The sequence below is a fragment of the Notamacropus eugenii genome, chromosome 1, assembly GCF_028372415.1.
Source record: "Notamacropus eugenii isolate mMacEug1 chromosome 1, mMacEug1.pri_v2, whole genome shotgun sequence".
Taxonomy (NCBI): Eukaryota; Metazoa; Chordata; class Mammalia; order Diprotodontia; family Macropodidae; genus Notamacropus; species Notamacropus eugenii.
This window is the reverse complement of record NC_092872.1, coordinates 659,193,043-659,213,107: the sequence shown is the minus strand read 5'-3', so window position 1 is coordinate 659,213,107 and position 20,065 is coordinate 659,193,043. Positions and strand designations below refer to the sequence as shown.

The following is a 20,065-nucleotide window of genomic DNA, read 5'->3' as shown; positions in this document are numbered from 1 at the left end:
ATTAATTTTATTTTCAATTCATGCAATAAAAGAAGAATTTCCATAACACAGTAAAATAAAAAAAGATAATTGTGCATGAATTTGCAAATCTACAATGCACAACTTGCTATTCTCTCCAATTATACAATTATCATGTAAATTTCCTTTCCTCCCTTTTTTTCTTCCCTCCCCTCCCATCCTATAGATAGCTACCATTAGACACAAATAGGTGTGTGTATATGTGTGTGTGTGTATATGTGTGTGTATGTGTGTAAAATTTCTCTGTGCATACTTCTATCAGTTCTTTCTCTTGATACAGATAGTATCTTTCTTCAAATGTCTTTTATTTTTTTTATTTTTTTTATTTTTATAAATAAAATATAAAATAAAAAATATATAAAAAGAAAAATAAAATATAAATATATATTTTATTATATATGTAGTTAAAATCGTCAAAATGACTTAGTTACTCAAATTTGTTTTTATAACTATTGCTGAAACTGTATACAATGTTCTCTTGTTTCTGCTCACCTCAGTCTTAATCATTTCATGCAAATCTTTCCATGGCTTTTAGTTTGCACAAATTCTATTTTTATGGTCACAAACCAACACTTTAATAATATGTCCTAGAGTATTGCTAGCAATGAAGTAAAGCACAATCATGGGTAGGATGAAAAATTTATCTTCTACTTAAAAATTTGGACATTTGCTCTTTTCTTAGTTCTGCTTGCAGCATTTTACCTGTTCACCTTAATTATTCAAGCATCACTAACAGTGACTCAGTAAGCATATCTATTGATCCTGCCAGTACTATGGGATATAATTATTTCACGAAGTCCTAGTAATATGAACACTTTAAGACAAATTGTGACTACTCTTTTTTTTAATATTTTGGGGTTCAACTCCTTGTAGAAATTTTTATTATCTCTTCTCCAATTTAAACATTACTCTTCTTAGTAGAGAAGGGCAAGAATATAGACTGGAGGTGTAATTAAATACATAGGAGAATTCATGTTAAAGAAACTACCTCTCTCAATGCAGATCAGCACCTTCTCTTCAACTTATCATGATCAAGAATTGTTTAGCAAGAGGCTAAGTGATTTTCCTGGGGTTACAGAACTAGTATGTGCCAAATGTAGGACCAGAATTCAGATTTTCCTTCTTTTGAAGACCTTAAATAGAGAAAAGAACAGAAAATAAAAGTTGAATAGTTCTGCCTTCTCTTCATTGACCATTATCATTCCATTTGCCCTAAGCAACTATACTTGGCCTAATTTTATCATCCACTTACCTTTAAAATATCAAAAACCAAACCAAAACAAAGGCCCCCCACAAACTTTATCACTAATTTTAGCATTTGTTATGAGCCTCAGGTCTTTCTGCCTTTTGTCACTTCTGAAATTCTTAGCCCTTTTATGTTCATCTTTGGTTAATTTTTTCCATTCTGTATATATTAGTTGTCAAAAATAAAATGCCTGAGAAATAGTTTTTAGGTAATTAATAATCAATGTATTAATTAGCCTAGTTAAGAAGCAATAAATTGATGGTCAGTGGTTTCTCTCAGTAAACAAAGACCTTAAAGGAGACTCAGAAATCAGGTGTGTACCTTCTGACAGGGAACTTCCCTGACAAGTGAAACTATCCCATTGGAGGACATGTAATGAGAAGGTGAGCTAAAAGTCTTCAGCTCTTACTGAGAATGTGCCATGATCATGAGGCATCTAGCTAGAGGAAGCCATCTCTATCTGGACCTCTCTGGCTAGTTTTCTCCTTCGTGAGGTAGGTTGCCCTAAACTCTAATGGAGGGGATCAAGGACAAGAAGACATGTCCTAAGGAAAAGATCTAGTTGAGGCTGGCTTTTGTTAATGGAGTAAATGAAAATTTAACAACATAATAGGCTTCTTATTTTTCCTAAATTTATTGTCTACTTTCTCCTTCTGAACTTGCAGCCTTAATCATAACATCTCTTCTGATTTTTCTTCTGTTGATTCACACCCAAAATGTGATTGCTACATGAATGCTCCCCTCTGATTTTGAATATTCTCATAGGAACAATCTTGTGAAATTATTTTCAGTCATGTTTAACTCTTTGTGACCCCATTTGGGGTTTTTTGTGAAAGATACTAGAGTGGTTTCCATTCCTTTTTCTATCTCTTTTTTACAGATGAGGGAAATGAAGCAAAGAAGGTTAAGTGAATTACCCAGGGTCACATAGTATCTGAGGCCAGATTTGAACTCAGGGAGATGAATTTCTCTGCTTCCAGGCCCAGTGCTCTACCCACTGTGCCACCTAGTTGGCCTCTCTCATAGGAGCATATATTCATAATATGAACACAGTGCTTGGCATATAGTTAGTACTATAAAAATGTTTCTTTTGATTAATATTATTATCAATAATATTATTGTTAGTTCCATCCATAACTTTGCATATGTCATGAATTTAATGCCTTTTACAATGTGAATTACTTTCTTCTGGGTGCTGTCTGGATCACTGGTGTTCTGTCTCAAATGTAATACCCAGAACTGAACCCAGTATTCCAGATGTTTAAGTTCTGGTCTGACCAGGACTGTGGACATTAGAATATCCATCTCCTTATTCCCAGATACTGTACCATATTTATTTAATGCAGCTTAAGATGGCATTGACTTTTTTGGCAGTCACATCAATTGTTGATTTCAGTTGACCTTGCAATCTACTAACATCCCAGACTCTTTTCAGTTGAATTGCTGTCTAGTCCTGTCTCTCTCACATTCTGCATGTAAAGTTCACATTTGGAATGTAATTCTATGTGAGGATCAGTTGAAGGAATATTAGATGATCATTTAGAAGAAGAGATGACTTAGCAGGCACATGATATTGTTTCTGGTATATGAAAGGCTAAGTATTAGAAGATTAGAGTTATTTTCTTTGGTTTCAGAGAGGGTACTCTGCAATTAAGAAAGAGTAATGAGTAAAGAGTAATGAGTGGAAGTTGGAAGACACAAGTTTAAGTTTTAAGATAAGGGGCACCTTCTAGTAACTGGAACTACCCAAAGGTGGAATAAGCTGCCTTTGGAAGTAATGAATACTCCCCCCTTATTCCCTGTCCTCCACTAGAGGTACTGAAAAAAAAAAGAATAGATGATCACTTGTTGAGTAATTTGCAAGGGGATTTGAGTATACCGATGTGACTAGCAGGCGCCTGAAGCCCTTTAAAATGCTGAGGTTCTGTGATTATTTGATTCTGTGGTCCTAGAGAAGGAACATTTGGAATTTCCTGATCCAGCTTCCAATATTTAATCTGGGAAGGTATTATTTTCTCCAATTTAAAGATACAGTAGTTGAGCCTTGGAAAGTTTAAGAAACTTTTTCAAGCTACCGCAAATGAGGTATACAAATTTACTTACAGTGCCATGATTGTTTCTTGGGAAAAAATGAAATTTCCTACTAAATCATTTTGAATGGTATGGTAAACAGTTTGATAGGCAGCTGTTATTTGGCTTATGAGCTGACTTTTACATTTTGACAGATTCTAGCTATATTCTTTAATTAGTTTAGAAGTTTTTCTTGTTACTGAATAGCCCAAACACTATGTATATATATTCAATAATTACATTAGTTGCACCTAAGTGGTGTAGAGCAGTGGACACACCTGCAATAACGAGTCTTGAGTTCAAATCTTGGCTCAGACTCTTACTAGCTATGTGATCCTGAGTAAGTCACTTGGCTTGTTTCAATCTCAATTTTATCTATGAAACAGAGACATAACAAAAGCGTCTGTCTTACAGGACTGTTGCAGTAAGGAGTAAATGAAATAATGTATGCAAAGTGCTGTATAAATCATAGCTGCCATTATTAACCTTTCAATAGAATTTGACTGATAGCATATAACAGGCAAAACCAGCATATGTTTTTGAATGTTGCATACAAATGAAACGAAATCAACTAACAAGAAGAGTTTAGTTGCACATTCTGGTTACAACTTTGCCAGTATCTGATGCTGTTTCAGTGGGTAAGTCATTTTCCTCTTAGGGCCCTGGCTCATATATCTTGAAAGAAAAGGCCTACATTTTTAAATTCTCAACTTTTGTTGACTTTCTGCCAGTGTATATTTTTAATGGAGTACATCATTGGAACCATATGGCTGAAGTTTTTGATGGCACTGCATTTTTAATACTTATCTAAGACTTCATTGGGGAAAATTGATCACCTCTGTTCTTCATTCCTCTTTGCTTTTTTCTTTTAATGCTCTAAGAGGTACCAATGAATGACAGAGGAGGGAGAGGGGATGAGAAAAGGGAGGTAAAGTCAATTTTGCAGCCTATAGAGAATTTTTGTGGTGTAATGATTTTTTAAAGCAATCTACAAAGCCCATTGAACTCCTCCAGAATGCCAGTCAGATTCATTACCAAGTGTTCTTTAGAACAGAGTTTCCCAACGAATCCCCACACCCCATTCTGGTAACATTGGCATGTAGGACATGTGCTCTCTGTTTCCAAACCAGCAAACCCCTGTGGACTTCCTCCCCTCTCCTATCTTCTTTTTCCTAAAGCATCTCAAAGTCTTACTGTGATCCTAGAGAACATGAATAATTCACCAATTTACAAAAAATAAAATAAAGCTGCCTAACCCATCCTGTGCTTTGCCCCTCTCTTTGCTAGCTAGGCATCATGACTGGAATGGTTAAATGCGCTTTATTGAACTGAGCTTGGTTTTTCTCTCTCTTTTCTGCTCCCCTCTCCTCAAAACAAGCAAACAAACAAACCAGCCCATCAACCAGCCTACTCCCAGTGTGCCCGTATTTCCCAGTGCTGGAGCCCTTACTTCCTCACCCCAGGCACATCAGGATCCAGTCTGTGTTTTACAGATAGAATCATGCTCCATATTAATATCATCACTCTCCTTTTAATGGCCTGGAAGGTCTCAGGAAACAGTATACATTATCTGCTTCATAGAGTAGCAGCCCAGCTGAGAATTCCTTTGGCCTTCATACATAAGTGCCTGGGCTCTGGGCCCTTTCCTTGGTAATCAGGATTCAGGAAGCACTCATAGGCCAGGCCACACTGACAACTGAAACACAGGCACCAGTTTTTGGAGTCCAACAAAGTTGAAAGCTTTTAGATCTATACTCTTTAGGATGCAAAGCACTGGGTAAAATGCACATTTAGTGAATACTTGTTAATTCATGATCAGATAATTTAATTAATAAACTTAACATTGACCAACTAGGACTGGTCCAACTCTCACCTATAGCCTAGGAGCAACAACTGCTGGTGATGTCATTGACCTTAAGGCCTTATTTTTTTTTCTATTTTGACTTCAAATGCTTATCTCTCCTTTCCTATTTCTATACACCAGTCTTGGTATTTTCATCCATATTACCAGTAATTAAGGATTTGAAAACACACACGTGCACACACACATCTAACACTAATAATAATCACGTACTGATGTTACTTTTAAAACTCTCCGGCTTGTCTTTGTTACCTTCAGAACTTCCTTCTCATAACTTCTGCACATTAAGAAATGTTCAGTGGTCCTGTTATTTTGGGTATCATTACTTTTAAAACTCCACTTCCTTCTTTTCTCCCCTCAATCCATTAACTGAAGCAAAGGAAAAATAAACAACAATAACCACATAAGAAATAAGTATAGCTAAGCAAAATTAGTCTACACAGTAGCCATGTCCAAAAATATCTCCTTCTGTACTCTGTGTCTATCGCCTCTCTGTGAGGAGAGGGGCAACAAGTTTCATCATTGCTTTTCTGGAGATACGGTTGGCTGTGATGTTGACCACAACTCTTGAGTCTCTCCTCACTCCAATTCACCCTAAAACACTGCTTCCAAAGTAATTTTCCTTAAATGATGATCTGATTATGTGATTACCCTTCTCAATCAACTCCAGTGACTTCCTTTTGCCTCTAGGAAAAAAAATATAAACTCCTCTGCTTAGCTTTTAAAAGCTCTTAACAATCTGGTCTCAATCTATCTTTTCACCTTCATTGGACATTTTTCCACACTTCATGCTTTTTGATCCAGACAAACTGGCCTTCTCCCTTTTCCTAAAATATAATATTTCATCTCCTATCTCCCTGCCTTTGCACTGGCTGTCACATATCACTGGAATAGCCTACCTATATCCTTACCTCTACCTCATAAAGTTCTTCTTTTCCTTTAAGAATCAGTTAAAGCACCATCTTCTACATGAAGTCTTGATGCTTCCCTGCTCCCAACTACCAGTACGCTCCCTCTCAAATTACTTTGTATTTCACTAGCTTTGATATATTTTTATTTACAAACTTTACATTTTTATTCCTATATTCCTTTTCGTATTTTGTTGCCTCTCCCATTAGAATAAGAGCTCCTTGTGAATAGATATTGTTTCAATTTTTGTACTTCTATCCCCAGTCTCTAGTTCCATGCCTGCTCCCTAGTAAGTACTTAATATATGTTCATTAAATGATTGCCTCAGAGATATCCAGTGCCCTATATATATAGGTGATTTAATGACTTAAAATGTCACTCTGCACTGTGGTAGTTCCATTTTAACTGGAACTAACATCTGAAGTCCTAATGATGGACTTTCAGGCACTCAGAAAAGAGAAGAGAGGATTATTAAAAACAAGCTCCTGAAATCTGTCTTCATATATAGCCATCCCCCTCACTATTCCTGTTTACAGAAGTCTTAGGCAGGAATGTGGGGTAAATGTTTAACACTTGACTCTGGAAAAAAAAAAGTATGAAGGACACACTGTTAAGTTAAATCTTCATTATTAACATTTTATCCATCACTTTCCTAGGTCTAGACAATCCACAAAACAATAAATCAAATCCTGATTTTTAACTTTTATGGATTTCTGAGGAATAAATTGTTAAACTGAAAATTTAACAAATGGCACACATAAGCTGGTCCCAGAGTACCCCTGAGAACAGGTCTTTGATATATAGGATCTTAGGATCATAGAGTTAGATTGGAAAAGAACCTGATTGACTGCCTCATACAAAAGGTGAATAAACCAAGGTTGACAGAGGTTTTGACTTGCTCAAGGTCACATAAACACAAATCATTAATGACAAGATTTCTTTTTTAAAAAACATGTTGTTTATTTATTTTTCAGTTCTCAACATTCACTTCCACAAGAATTTGAATTCAAAATTTTATCCCCATCTCTCCTTACCCCCTCCCCCCACCCCAGGACAGCATGCAACCCATCCATTCCTTCCTTTAGTCTGTCCTCCCTTTTATTGCCTTCTCCTTCTTCCATCCCCCTTCCTCTTTATTTTCCTGTAGGGCAAAATAGATTTCTGCACCCCATTGCCTGTACATCTTATTTTCTAGTTGCATACTAAAACAATTTTTAACATTCATTATTAAAGCTTTGAATTCTATATTCTTTCCCTTCCTCCCTCCCCACCCACCCTCGTTGAGAAAACAAGCAATTCAATATAGGTCATACATGCATAGCCATGCAAAACACTGCCATAATAGTTATGTTGTGAAAGATTAACCACATTTCCTTCTGTCCCATTCTTCCCCCATTTATTCCATTATCTCCCTTGGTTTGTGCTGCCACAATAATGTTTGCTTCTGATTATTCCTTTCCCCAATTTGCCTTCCCTTATGTTATCTTTTCTCTCCTATCGCCTCCCCCCTTCCTTCCTATAGGATAAAATAGATTTCTATAGCCAATTGAGTGTATGTCATTCCCTCCTTAAGCCAAATCCCATGAGAGTAAGGCTCATTTATTTCATTTCAATTCTTCCCTCTTCCCTTCCATTTTAAAGGCTCTTTCTTGCCTCTTTTATGTGAGATGATTCTCTACATTTTACCTCTCCCTTTTTCTTATTCCTAGTGCATTCCACTTAACAGTAAATTTTATTTTTAGGTATTCTCCCTTCACAATAAGCTCGCCCCGTGCCCTCTATGTGTGTGTATGTGTATCTTATATATGTATATATACACATATACACATCTACATACATACATACACATGTACATATTCATACCTACACATATATAAGATACACATACACACCTATCTATATACCCCTCCACCCACACATACACATGTATATTCCCTCTAACTACGTTAATACTGAAAAAGGTCTCATGAGTTACAAATATCATCTTTCCATGTAGGAAAGTAAACAGTTCAACTTTAATGAGTTTCTTAAGGCTTCTCTTTCCTGTTTACCTTTTCATATTTCTCTTGGTTCTTGTATTTGAAAGTCAGATTTTTTGTTCCTCTCTGTTCTTTTCAACAAGAATACTTGGAAGTCCTCTATTTCACTGAAATTCCATTTTTTTCCCTGAAGCATTATACTCAGTTTTGCTGAATAGGTGATTCTTGGTTTTGGCAAGATCTCTTTTTCTTTTAAATAAAATTTTGTTTTTTCTAATTACGTATAAAGATAATTTTTGACATTCATTTTTTAAAATGAAATGTTGAGTCTCAATTCTCTCCTTCCCTCTCCTCACTAAGGTAGTAAGCAATTTGATATAGGTTATATAGTGTGTGCGTATGTATGTATTTACATATATGTAGAATATCTATATAAAGATATCGGTTATGTGCAATCATGTAAAACATTTCCATGTTAGTCACGGTGTATAAGACGAAACAGAACAAAAGGGAAAAACTATGAAAAAATAAAGTAAAAATAGTATTCTTTGAGCTGTATTCAGACTTTACCAATCCTTTCTATGGATGTGGATAGCATTTTCCATAATGAGTTCTTTGGTACTGAATGATAGCATTCTAACCCAGGTGCTCTGACTCCAGGTTTTGTGCCTTTGCTCCTGTACCATACTGACTCCTGTGAAATGCTTTCCTATGGTCTAGTTCAGGGGTGGGGAACCTGCAGCTTCCAGGTCAGATGAGGCCTTGTGGGTCCTTAGCCTTTTTACTGTGTCCAAATTTTACATAACAAATCCTTTTACTAAGGGAATTTGTTTGGGGAATTTGAATTCAGTCAAAGGGCTGTACTTGAGGACCTAGAGGGCTGCATGTGACCCTGAGATCACATGTTTCCCACCCCTAAACTCTAGTTTATATCTCTTTTTGAGTTTTCCTGCTTGCTAGACAAACATTTGGATCAGAATATTTATTTGTAGAATGCTTTTACAGAATAATAAATTTAAAGATAGAAGGAAGCTTAATAGAGGTTAAGTCCAATGGCCTTATTTTCCAGATCAGGAAACTGAGGTTTAATGAGGTTAAATGACTCACCCAGGGTCACACAACTAGTAAGAATCTGAAATATGATTCAAATCCAGGCCTTCTTGACTCCAAGTTCCACATTCTATCTCTTATACCATTCATCTCTAATTTCAGTTTGCTGCAAAGGGTCCTGGGAATTATTAAAAGTGCTGAACTCACAGGGCCATGGGGCTTGAGAGAAGTAAAGGAGTAGAAGTCCATGGATCCAGAAAAAAGCTGTGATTTTTCTGTCTTACATTCCAATACTCTAATTAATCAAGAATTTATTAAACATCTTCTGTGTTCAGGTCACTGTGTTGGATTTGGGTGTACAAAAACAAAATGAAGTAATCCTTGCCTTGAAGAGCTTAAAATTCACTGGTGTGTGTATGTGTGTGTGTGTGTGTGTGTGTGTGTGTGTGTGTGTGTGTGTGTGTGTGTGTGAGAGAGAGAGAGAGAGAGAGAGAGAGAGAGAGAGAGAGAGAGAGAGAGAGAAGATAATCTGTAAGTAAGCATATAAATGATATTTTGAGAAGGAGGGGGAAAAGAGAGCTCATGAATAACCAGTGGGATGATCAGGAAGGCTTCCTGGAGGACGTGACATATAAACTGAGCCTCAAAGGAAGTGAGAAATGATGCTAAGAGGAAGAAGTGAGAAGAAAGTACATTCCAGGAATGAGAGACAATTTGTATAAGGTCACACAGGCAATATATGGAATGCCAAATCTGGGCCACTTAGTAGTACAAGTTGCTTCTTTGTACCTGCACATAAAAATGTTACTTTCTGCTAGCTCAGTATTAACCCTCTTGTACTTTATTCAGAAAGGTCTACTCAATTTTCTGGCAATGAGAATGCACAGTAGAATGGTAATGGATGGACATCATGCATTGTGTGCCTTCATCGTTGTGGAAAGTGGCTGTAGAATACATTTCTGGGTGGGATTGATCTTTAAAGAGTCAGTCAGTGAAGATTCATTAAGTGTCTACCATGTGTCAGGCAATGTTGCAAACACTGGAGATATAAAGAAAGGCATAAGATGGTCCCTTACCTGTAGGATCGTCCAATCTAATAAGGGAAACAACACATAAAAAGAAGCCAAAAATGTGGGAAAGAGTAAACGACCCCATGGGGGCATGATGAAATCCTGCAGCCAGGGTGGGAAATGATCTGATGAGATGTGAGTTTCATCTTGAAGAATAAGAAGTTTCTGGATATATGAAGCCCAGGAAAGCAGCTGCTCTAGGAAATATAGGGAAACTCAGTAGCCCTTCTTAAATGCTTGAGGCAAGAAGAAGCTGCCATATTTCCACTTCCTATCCTCTAACGAGAAGGAAGAAAGGGCCCCTGGAGCAGGAGCTGCTTAGAAGCAGTTAAGTTTCAGAAATGATATATGACAGATACAGATATGCACACACATGGAAGCTAGCTGGCACAGAGGATAGAATGCCAGACCTGGACCCAGGAATATTTAAGTTCAAATCTGGCCTCAGACACTTACTAGCTGTGTGATTGTGAGGAAGTTACTTAACCCAGATTGCCATGGTTTCCTCTTTTGTAGAATGAGCTGGAGAAGGAAATGGCAAGTCACTCCAATATTTTTGTCAAGAAAATCCCAAATGGGGTAATGAAGAGTTAGACGTAACTAATCAACAAAGCAACAGCAATATACATATATGATTATATGACACATATATGATATGTATACATGCGATTTCTATAAATATACCTCTCTCTATACATGTGTGTATGTCACACATGTATTCACAAATGCACTATGTGTATTACATCGTCACATATGTCAGGCATGCATATATACATACACGTGCCTGTCATATATCAAACCCACAACTCACACATGTGTATATATGTTGTATGTATGTAGACATGCATATGTACACATCCTTCTCTTCCTCCTCCTTCTCCTTCTCCTCTCCTCTGGTGTTCTACCCAGGGAAAGATACACTCCATGCCCAAAAGCTGCCTTTTTTCCTCTGGGTTTACTGGCTACATTTCTTGCTCAAAGATCAAGCCTTAAACCCAATTCACTCTGGAGCTAATGGACTGGACAGCAAGTCCCCACCCACCTAACACAGAGTGATTGTAATTGCTAAATAATTACTGTTTCTCTTTGACCCAGGAACCCTGAGGGTCTTCCCCTCCCAGTCTGATTTTTTGTTTTGTTTTGTTTTGATTAAAGGGGCCATCCTTTGAATAACTACTTAAAAAAGTTTAATCATTGAAGGGATGTATCTCACTCAAAGTGAGAATGTGATAAGACTTTAGCCTGAAAGGGCCAGGGTCTCCCATTGCATCCTGGGCCATCTCCAGTCATCCTGATGAATATCAGGCCACTGGACCCAGGTGGCTCAGGAGAAGAAAGTGAGGTTGGTGACCTTGCACAGCCCTCCCTCACTCAAATGAAAGTCAATTGCAAGTCATGTCTTCATCTTGATGTCATGGTCCTCTTTGAGAACGAAGGACAAACCCAACAACAACATATGTATATCTATAGAGTTTTATCTCTATCATCTCTACCAATCAGAGGCTTGTCTATACCTTACAGCAGGCAAGGGGAACTGTGGCCTTAAGGCCACATATGGCCCTCTAAGTCCCCAAGTGCAGCCATTTGATTGAATCCAAACTTCACAGAACAAGTCTCCTTAATAAAAGGATTTGTTCTGTAAAACTTGAACTCAAAGGACTGCACTGAAAGACCTAGAGGGTAACATATGGCTTGGAGGCTGCAGGTTCCCCACCCCTGCCCTAGAACATTGAGGGGCTAAATGATTTCTCCAGGATTATACAGCTAGTATATGTCAGAAGATAAACTTGAGTCCAGACCTTCTCAAGCCCAAGGTTGATTCTCTATCTCCCATGCCATGCTGACTCTCTTAGAATGCATAGTACATTTATAACACTTTTTAAAAAAGGAAGACTATGATGTAATTTTCTATTTGTATTTGCTTTGAGAGTAAGGCTACAGTTATTCTGTATTAAGCTTTGGCTGAGGTGCAACATTGCTGCCTCCTCCCCCAAGAGCTCTGGTTGTAGGAGGAATGCTATGATGAAGCATTTTGCAGAAAGTTTCTGAGTACATTGCTCTAGTTGCTTTGTATAAGGCAGGCACTGAACACCTACTTCTGGAACTGAATGAGTCATGGATGGGTGATGGAAAAATAGGCTGAACTCCTGAAGTTGTTCCTACTCTTAGCTGGAAGTTATCTCTGTCTTTGTGTTCAGTTGGGTCTGTCCCCTCCTGAGATCAGTGCTGCGTTGACAACATGCCTTTTCATATGCAAACTACATACACACCAGAAAACTCTTTGCTTGATTCACTTTGATACCTTTCTACTTCTCTTCAGTATCTGGGAGAAAAAGAAGGAAATAGAAAGTGGGTTGGGAGAGCTTTGAAGCCAGGGAGTCTCTGGGAAAATGGCCAATCAAGGGACTGCAAAAGATTACCACTTGCAGGAATTTTGTAACAGAATTGTGACCGCCTCCACCTCTGCCCCATTTCTTTCCAAGTTCTCATTGCTCTTCTTCATTCTCCTTCTCAGGCAGGCATAACTGCTCCAGAACCCTCAGTCCCACTTCCAAAGCTCAGAGATTAGTGTATAGGTCCAATATAGCAAGAAAGAGAATCTGCACAGCTAGTATATTCTACATTCAAGTAACAGACTCCTGATATAGCAATGACTGAAGTCCACTGAATTATCTTCTCACCTCCTTGGGATTCCATCATAGGAAGAGGACAGGGAACTGAATGTATCAGCCTCACAGAGATCATTAGCCAGATGAAGATGATGGATGGAAGGCAGGGGCTCTGTTTGGATTTCCCTCTGTGTGATTTTGTAGAATACGTACATGACTGGTGGAGAGCAGTAACTAGTTTAGTCCATGTATGTGTGACATAGGAGTAGGTAAGAGGTTCCATGACAAAAACAGGGCAAAAATTCAAAAGTTTAGCTGAAGGAAAATAAATAGAAGCTTTGGAAACCACATGATTATCTTCACATTCATAGTGACATTTTAGGAAATGAAGATTTCTTTCCTGGGGCAACAAAAAGGGACAAGGAAAGGAGAGGTCAGATTGGGGAGGATGCTATTGTTTTAATTTTGCAACCTAGAATTATCAGTAATGTTCTCCTTCATGATTTGCTTTTTTCTTAGCTTGTTTTTAATTATTTTCATTATAAACGTGGTTCTCAACAAACATGAACATTTCAAGATACAAAGAACAGAATAGAGCATTGTATGAGATACCGAATTTTTATTTAGTACAATTTCAAAACAAATATATATTAAGTTTATTAAACTAGTAACAATATTGCTCTATTTTTGTTCACTTTTGCACTTCCTTTTTTTTTCCTTTTGTATATTATGAGAAAAAAGCGATTTCATTGTTGCCCTTGTACCTTTTTTTCTCTCTTGTCCTGCATTTACTTTTAAGGGCACCCTCCAGCTCCCACAAACTATTTCAATGTGTTAACCATTTATTCTAAAGTGTCCACTCCCATGTTCTAGACAATCAGGCTTGCTCGGGGTTATTACTTATTTCTAATGTATCAGATAAGGATGCCAGCTGCATGGCAGTATTGCTGCCTCCTTCTGGCAGTAAGGTAGGAAAGAGCTGAAGTACCATGGGAGGACCCCTGCCAAGGCATACCATTTTCTCTAGGTTCTGTTGGATTCTTAAGATAGGTAGTACCATTGTTCTAATAAAGTCATCAGCTTTACTCTCTACTGTAGAATCATCGGAGTCCATTGACAAGACAAAAGTCAAGATAACCAGTAATGGCCTAGGATGCAGTAGGTGACCTTGGCCTTTTGAAATTAAAAGTTTTGCCCAGTTCTCATTTTGTCTCCGGCAATACTTATTCAATGACTTAGGGTTAGGTAAGAATTGAGACAAAAATGGCCTAGTTTACCATCACAAAAGTATCAGTCTGGGAGGATTTCTGGCCGGAATGTAAAACAATTGCTATTTAGCCTCACTCTAAGCCATTAAAATCCAAACAATGAACAATAAAGCCTTGAGCTAGAGCCCTTCAATGAAAGCCAGAGTGATTTGGGTTTAAAGGGTAGTCAAGTAGCTCCATATGAATCACAACTGGCTTTTTAAAAGCTTGTTTGTTTGTTTTTCAGAACTACAAGAAATCACAAACGAAAACTGCACCTGACAAGCAGTAAATTGTCCAATTTTTGAAAAAAAAATTAAGTAGATAGAAAATTAAAAAATATTCTAGCCCCTAAACCCCAAGATATGTTACAAAATATAAGTGACCAAAAAATTATATTCCTTTGAACAGAGGACCTCATGTAAGGGTATAAGTGGAGGGAGGGATCACATGTGGCAAGGTAAGGAGAAGGAGGTGGAGGTGAAGGAGAAGGAGAAGAAGGGGAAGAAGAAGGAGTAGGAGGAGGAGGAGAAAGAGGATAAGAAAAAGAAGAAAAAGGAGAAGGAGGCAGATAAGGAGGAGGAGGAAGAAATAACAGTATTCTCTAACTCAGATTGGCAGTTTGGGTCCCCAGAGCGAAGCTACTATTACTCAGACATTGTTCATTCTACTTCTTCAAAAAGGACCAATGGCATCATTAGGGTGATGTCTTGACTAGGATGTTGTGTGGGATGGCTCGGATCCCTACTTAATTAATTACTCAGAGGCATCTCAAGGTGATGACAGAAAGTTGATTTATTCAATTCTCGAGAAGCGGGGCAATTCCTGAACCAGCTCACCTGGAGCAGGAAAAGCCAAAGACGAAAGAGAAGCAATGATATATACAGACTCTAACACAAGTCCCTCCCTCCCCACTGACCATTATCCTCATTAGCTGAGAATATGATCTTACATTCTAGATGCAAAATCTATCCAATCCCTTTTGAATTGAAGACATCGAAGAATTATGTAAGTTTCATCCAATCACTGAGACCCTAATGTACTACACAGTTTTATATCCTTATGTGGAATTATTCCACTCTAAAAATATTGTGACCTTGAGCCTCTCGGTCTTACCTCACCCCTGGGAGAAGAATTACAATCTGAGAAGTCTTCACTAAACCTATTCCATGCAATGTGAATTGGATATCAGTGAGGCAGAGGTGCTCAAAGTCTCAATCTTATTCTATTTCCCAGTCATCAGAGTCCAGTGGCAAGATAAAAGTCAAGATAACTGGTAATGCTCCTACTCAAGAAGTCACCACCCTAAATCAGATCTTTTTCACTCTTTTTTTTTGGACAATTGTAATGTCTTCTTCATCTTCTCCTGCCTTAAATAACTCCCCTGTCCAATTTATCTCCCATACAATTACCAAAATGCCCTTTCTCAAATACAAGTCTGATCATGATGCCTACTGCCTTTAGGATGAAGCGTAAATTTCTTCATTTAATTTTCAAAGCCCTTTACAACTTGATCCTAACCTATCTTGCCAAGAGCTTAAAGACTATCTTAACTTGAGCCAGTTTAGATCTTATATTAAAAAACCAAACCAAACCAGGGGGCACCACCAACTGATATAGCTCTTTCTAGTAAGTTGGGGGGGGGGAGCTGTTTCTAATGCAGTCATATATTCTATAATCTAGACAAAATGATCTTCTCTGTTTTACTCAAATATGGGACTCCATTTCCCATCTCCATGCTTTTCTATTACCTCCTAACCCCCACCTTCTGGCATCCCTCTTTTCTTTTGAAATGTAGCTCAAGTGCTCCCTCCTTCTCCAATTACTACTCATTTAGCTATCTGGTATTTATTTTATATTTTTGGCATATATCCTTACATACGTACTTGTCTCTCTTGTTCAAATATGGAGAGATGGCTGATTGCTTCATTATTTGCATTCCTGATGGGGTTGTTTTTATCCTTCAGTTTCAAAGAGGACCAGGACATCAGGGAGATGGTGACATGACTTGCAGTTGACTTTAATTTGAGTGAGGGAGGGCTGTGCAAGGTCACCAGACTCATTTTCTTCTCCAGACCCATCTGGGTTCTGTGGCCAGATATACATCAGGATGACTGGAGATGGCTCAGGATGCAATGTGAGACCCTGGCCCTTTTAGGCTAAGGTCTTCTCAGGTACTCACTTTGAGTGAGATCATGCCCATTCAGTGAATAGGTCTCCTAAAGAGGTGAGGCAACGGATGACCCCTTTAAATAAAAAAAAAAAAATCAAACTGGGAGGGGAAGAACTTCAGGGTTGCTGGACAAAAGTTTCATGACCCAAAATATAGCCATGAAGTGGTGCTTGGGCAGGGACCTATTGTGGTCTAATCTATGAAATCCAGAATGAAATGGGTTTAAGTTTTGGTCTGTGAGAAAAGAAGAAAGAAAAAGAGAGACAGAGAGAGAAAGAGACAAAGAAAGGAAGGAAAGAAGGAAAAAAAGAGAGAGGAAGAAAGAAAGGAATAAAGAAAGAAAGGAAAAAGAAAGAAAGAATGAAAGGAAGAAAGACAAAGGAAGGAATCTAGTCAGTAAGCCCCAAGTTAATGGGGCAGCTTCTGGCCATCAAAATTTACCTTCCTTTGGAGGGGAGAATGAGAGGATGAGCTGAGTTAAATGTAATGGGATATTATCAAGCTGTAAGATATGAAGAGAGTATGGTGATCAACTGTGAAGGACTTAGCTCTCCTCATCAATGTCATAATCCAACTCATGATGAAAAATTCTATCCATCTACAGAGAAAGAACTGGTAGAGTCTGAATGCAGATTGAAGCATACTATTTTTCATTTTCTTTATTCTTTTTGGCTCTAGAAATCCCCTTGAACTTTCCTGTAATGTTGCAATTGGATCTGGCATTTGCCTGTGGCTGGAATCCCCTCAATTGGCCTTTCATTAAACCTTCACCCAATTCTCTGTTACCCCTAACCTAGGCCAGGCCTTAATAGTCTGTTGCCTCCACATTGCCTCCGGTTACTTCCCACCTTTAATCCTATCTAAACCTAATTCTCTTGGTTCCTGGTTTCTGACCAGTAGTTGCCCCAGCCTAATGGCCACTCCCATCAAGATCCTCTCTAGATCCCTCTTCCAATAACTCCAGGTTACTTGGCCAACCCTAGATCCTTCCTACCTATCCACCTTGTTTCCATGAAAGTACTCAGATTCAATCTGGCCTGCTTAGGTTAGTGATGCAAATGTTCAGATTCCTTAAGAGCCTGGCAGATCTTTAATAAACTTTATTTTTCTTTGGCTGAAAGAAGGCTTAGATCAAATTTATTCAGGCAGAATCTGCGTGTCACTATTTCATGTTCCTAACACCCCTAAACCTCAACATTCCCAGTGCTAGAAATGTGTCTGAAGCATGGTAGACCCTTACGGAATGCATATTGATTGATTAAGGTATCAATAGGTTTGATTTGACAGTGGATTTTATTGAAATGTACTCATTAACCCCAAAGCTTCTGTTCATGTGTTCCAGGCACAAAACCAGCAAACAAAGCAAAATACTGTGATAAAATGCTTTTAAAGACAAAGGGATTGGGGGGAGGAGCACAGTCTTCAAGAGTAGATATGAGGGGATTGTTTATAAAGGCAGCACAGAGAGATCATCTGTGCTCCTGTCACTACATGTTCCTCCTAGTATCAGAGCCAAGAACAAAAGTGAGGGAAAATAGCACAACTAGGAAAGAGAGCAAGACAGTAAGGATATAGGAAAAAAGGTTCACTTTCTATTCCAGGTTTTTTTAGTACCAGTAACTAAGATGTTCTCTAGAGCATGGGGCTCTCTATTGTGTCCTGAGCAATAGAACTTTTGAGAAACAAGAATACCCTCTATCATTTCAAAGGACTTCAATTTTAACATAGTGCTCTGAAGCTTCAACACATCCTTCTGGGGTTTTTCCTTACCATTTCCCAACATGGACCTTCCCTCAAGCCAAGATGCTCTTCCTGCTGGCTTTGACAAAAGCCACCCTCTCTCAATAGTATTCTTTTACTTATAATTGCACATCTTCATCAAATGCCTTTACTCCTTTGTCTTTGTCAATCTAAACATGATCATATTTTCCATTTATTTAATGCTTCAAGGTATACCATTAAGTGCACCCTCACATATATGGACTTCCAGGAAAGGTACTCCACTTTTCAAGCATTCTCTTGATTAACTCTTTAAAGGCAATAACTGCTAAGCTGCCAACAATGAGTTTTATTTTCACTAGCAGCCAGAGGACTTGTTAATTAAGAACAATAGTAGTAAAAGTTAGTATTTTAATAGTGCTTTAAGGTTTACTAAGGTTTCTAACCATGCACTGCATTCAATCCTCACAACAACCTGGTGTGAGGTGTTATTTTTATTGTCATTTTATAGGGGTGGAAACTAAGGCATTATATATAGAAAGATCTCTCTCCATGTCTATGTTTCTCTCTATGTATACGAACTTAAATGTATACTGATAGATAGATAGACAGATAAACAGACAGATAGATAGTGTCTTTCGGTTGCCTAGGGTTACACAGCTAAGTAAGTAGAGGCAAGATTTCAATTTAGGTCTTCCTGTTTCCATGTTTACCGCTTTCTCCACTCACCACTTAGCTGCCTAGGTTACAATTGATCAAACAGCATACATAGCTATGCTGTCACACTACCAGTTAGGGAAGGAATATGTGGACAAAATATGAACAATATGGTGGAACATATAGGGAACACATGTGTTGAATAAACATACTTGAAAAGGTACAGGTCAGTGTTTCTTATATGCCAAGCACCATATTAAATGATACAAATACAAGGAAGTATGATAGTTTCTGCCTTCAAGGAGCTTATATTCTAATGGAGAAAGTCACATAAAAGGGCACTGTTGAGGATACTGCTAGAAATTGTATGACAGCATAGTTTCAACCAAGATAAGGATTGAAAGCTCATCTTTAAGGGTGCATGAGTCAGGGTTAAAGTTCAAGGTTTGAGTTGGGGGGACATGGTCAGAGAGAAGGGTCATGAAGTGAAGAAACTACACAAGTTAAATGACTTGCCTCAAGTCACACATCTAGTAAGTAACAGAATTGAACTTAAATAGATGTCTGCATTCTCCAAATTCTAACCTCTTTTCACCAGTTCCTCTCTAAACAGTGAATGAAATTGAGCAAACAAGACATTGCAGTAGAAAGAAAGCTAGGTTGGAAGGTAGATTAGAGAGTGGAGAGTAGAGAGTGGTACTTAGTGAACATAAGTGATGGAGGTAAATGAGAAAGGACCTTTTCCAACTGCTCACAGTTTAGCCACAGTTTGACAATTATGTCAGGAAGACTATTATGTTAGTCAATATGCTACCTATTCCTATGAGAGAGAGGCAAACTTCCAACCTACCTCTTTCCCTTCATGTTATTTCCTTTTGTTTTAGGAGCCATGGATCAGAGAGATAAAAGTGATAAGCTTTAAAAACTAGAGTGGAAATGGAGCAAGACTGCAATGATGGGAGCCAAGATACAAGTTACCGGGTATAAGACCAGGTACAGTTAAACTAATCTCTGCTTCAAAATGTCCACAACTACTTCCTCAACCAGCTGAGGGATGGAGGAAAGAATGGAGATTTTGTGGATCCAACACTGACCCTTCTTTTTAAAAAGTCATAACTTTTTTTTTCTGAGTTGGGAAAAATAGTTTAGCTCATCAAGAGTAAGGTCAAGGAAGAGGGAAAGCTGAGTCTTCCTGTCTCAGGAAGACAGTATTCTAAAAGGTTATTTTTTGTGCCAGGAAACACTAAAACTATGTTTTATAGTTCATAACAGTGTTTCTAGGGTTAAGAGAGCAAACTATATATGTATTAGGCTGTTCCTGCACAAAGGAGGATTTCTTTTCTCAGGAGGTGAACTTCCTCTTCTTTCATACATCATGTTACTTAACAAGGCAATATAGAGATAGGGGACTGTTTTGTGCAGCAGCCACAGAGTATGAACTGCCTAGATATGCTCCC

General features: G+C 38.1%; 1 long non-coding RNA gene across 1 annotated transcript in view; it reads left to right on the top strand.

The window, feature by feature from the left end:
• Window positions 1–19,570, top strand: part of LOC140521026 (uncharacterized) — a 109,441-nt gene extending 89,871 nt beyond the window's left edge. Inside the window, exon 3 of the long non-coding RNA XR_011972757.1 lies at window positions 19,493–19,570. This is a non-coding gene — a long non-coding RNA (uncharacterized lncRNA). The remainder of the gene's footprint in view (window positions 1–19,492) is intronic.
• Window positions 19,571–20,065: the final 495 nt, after the last annotated feature.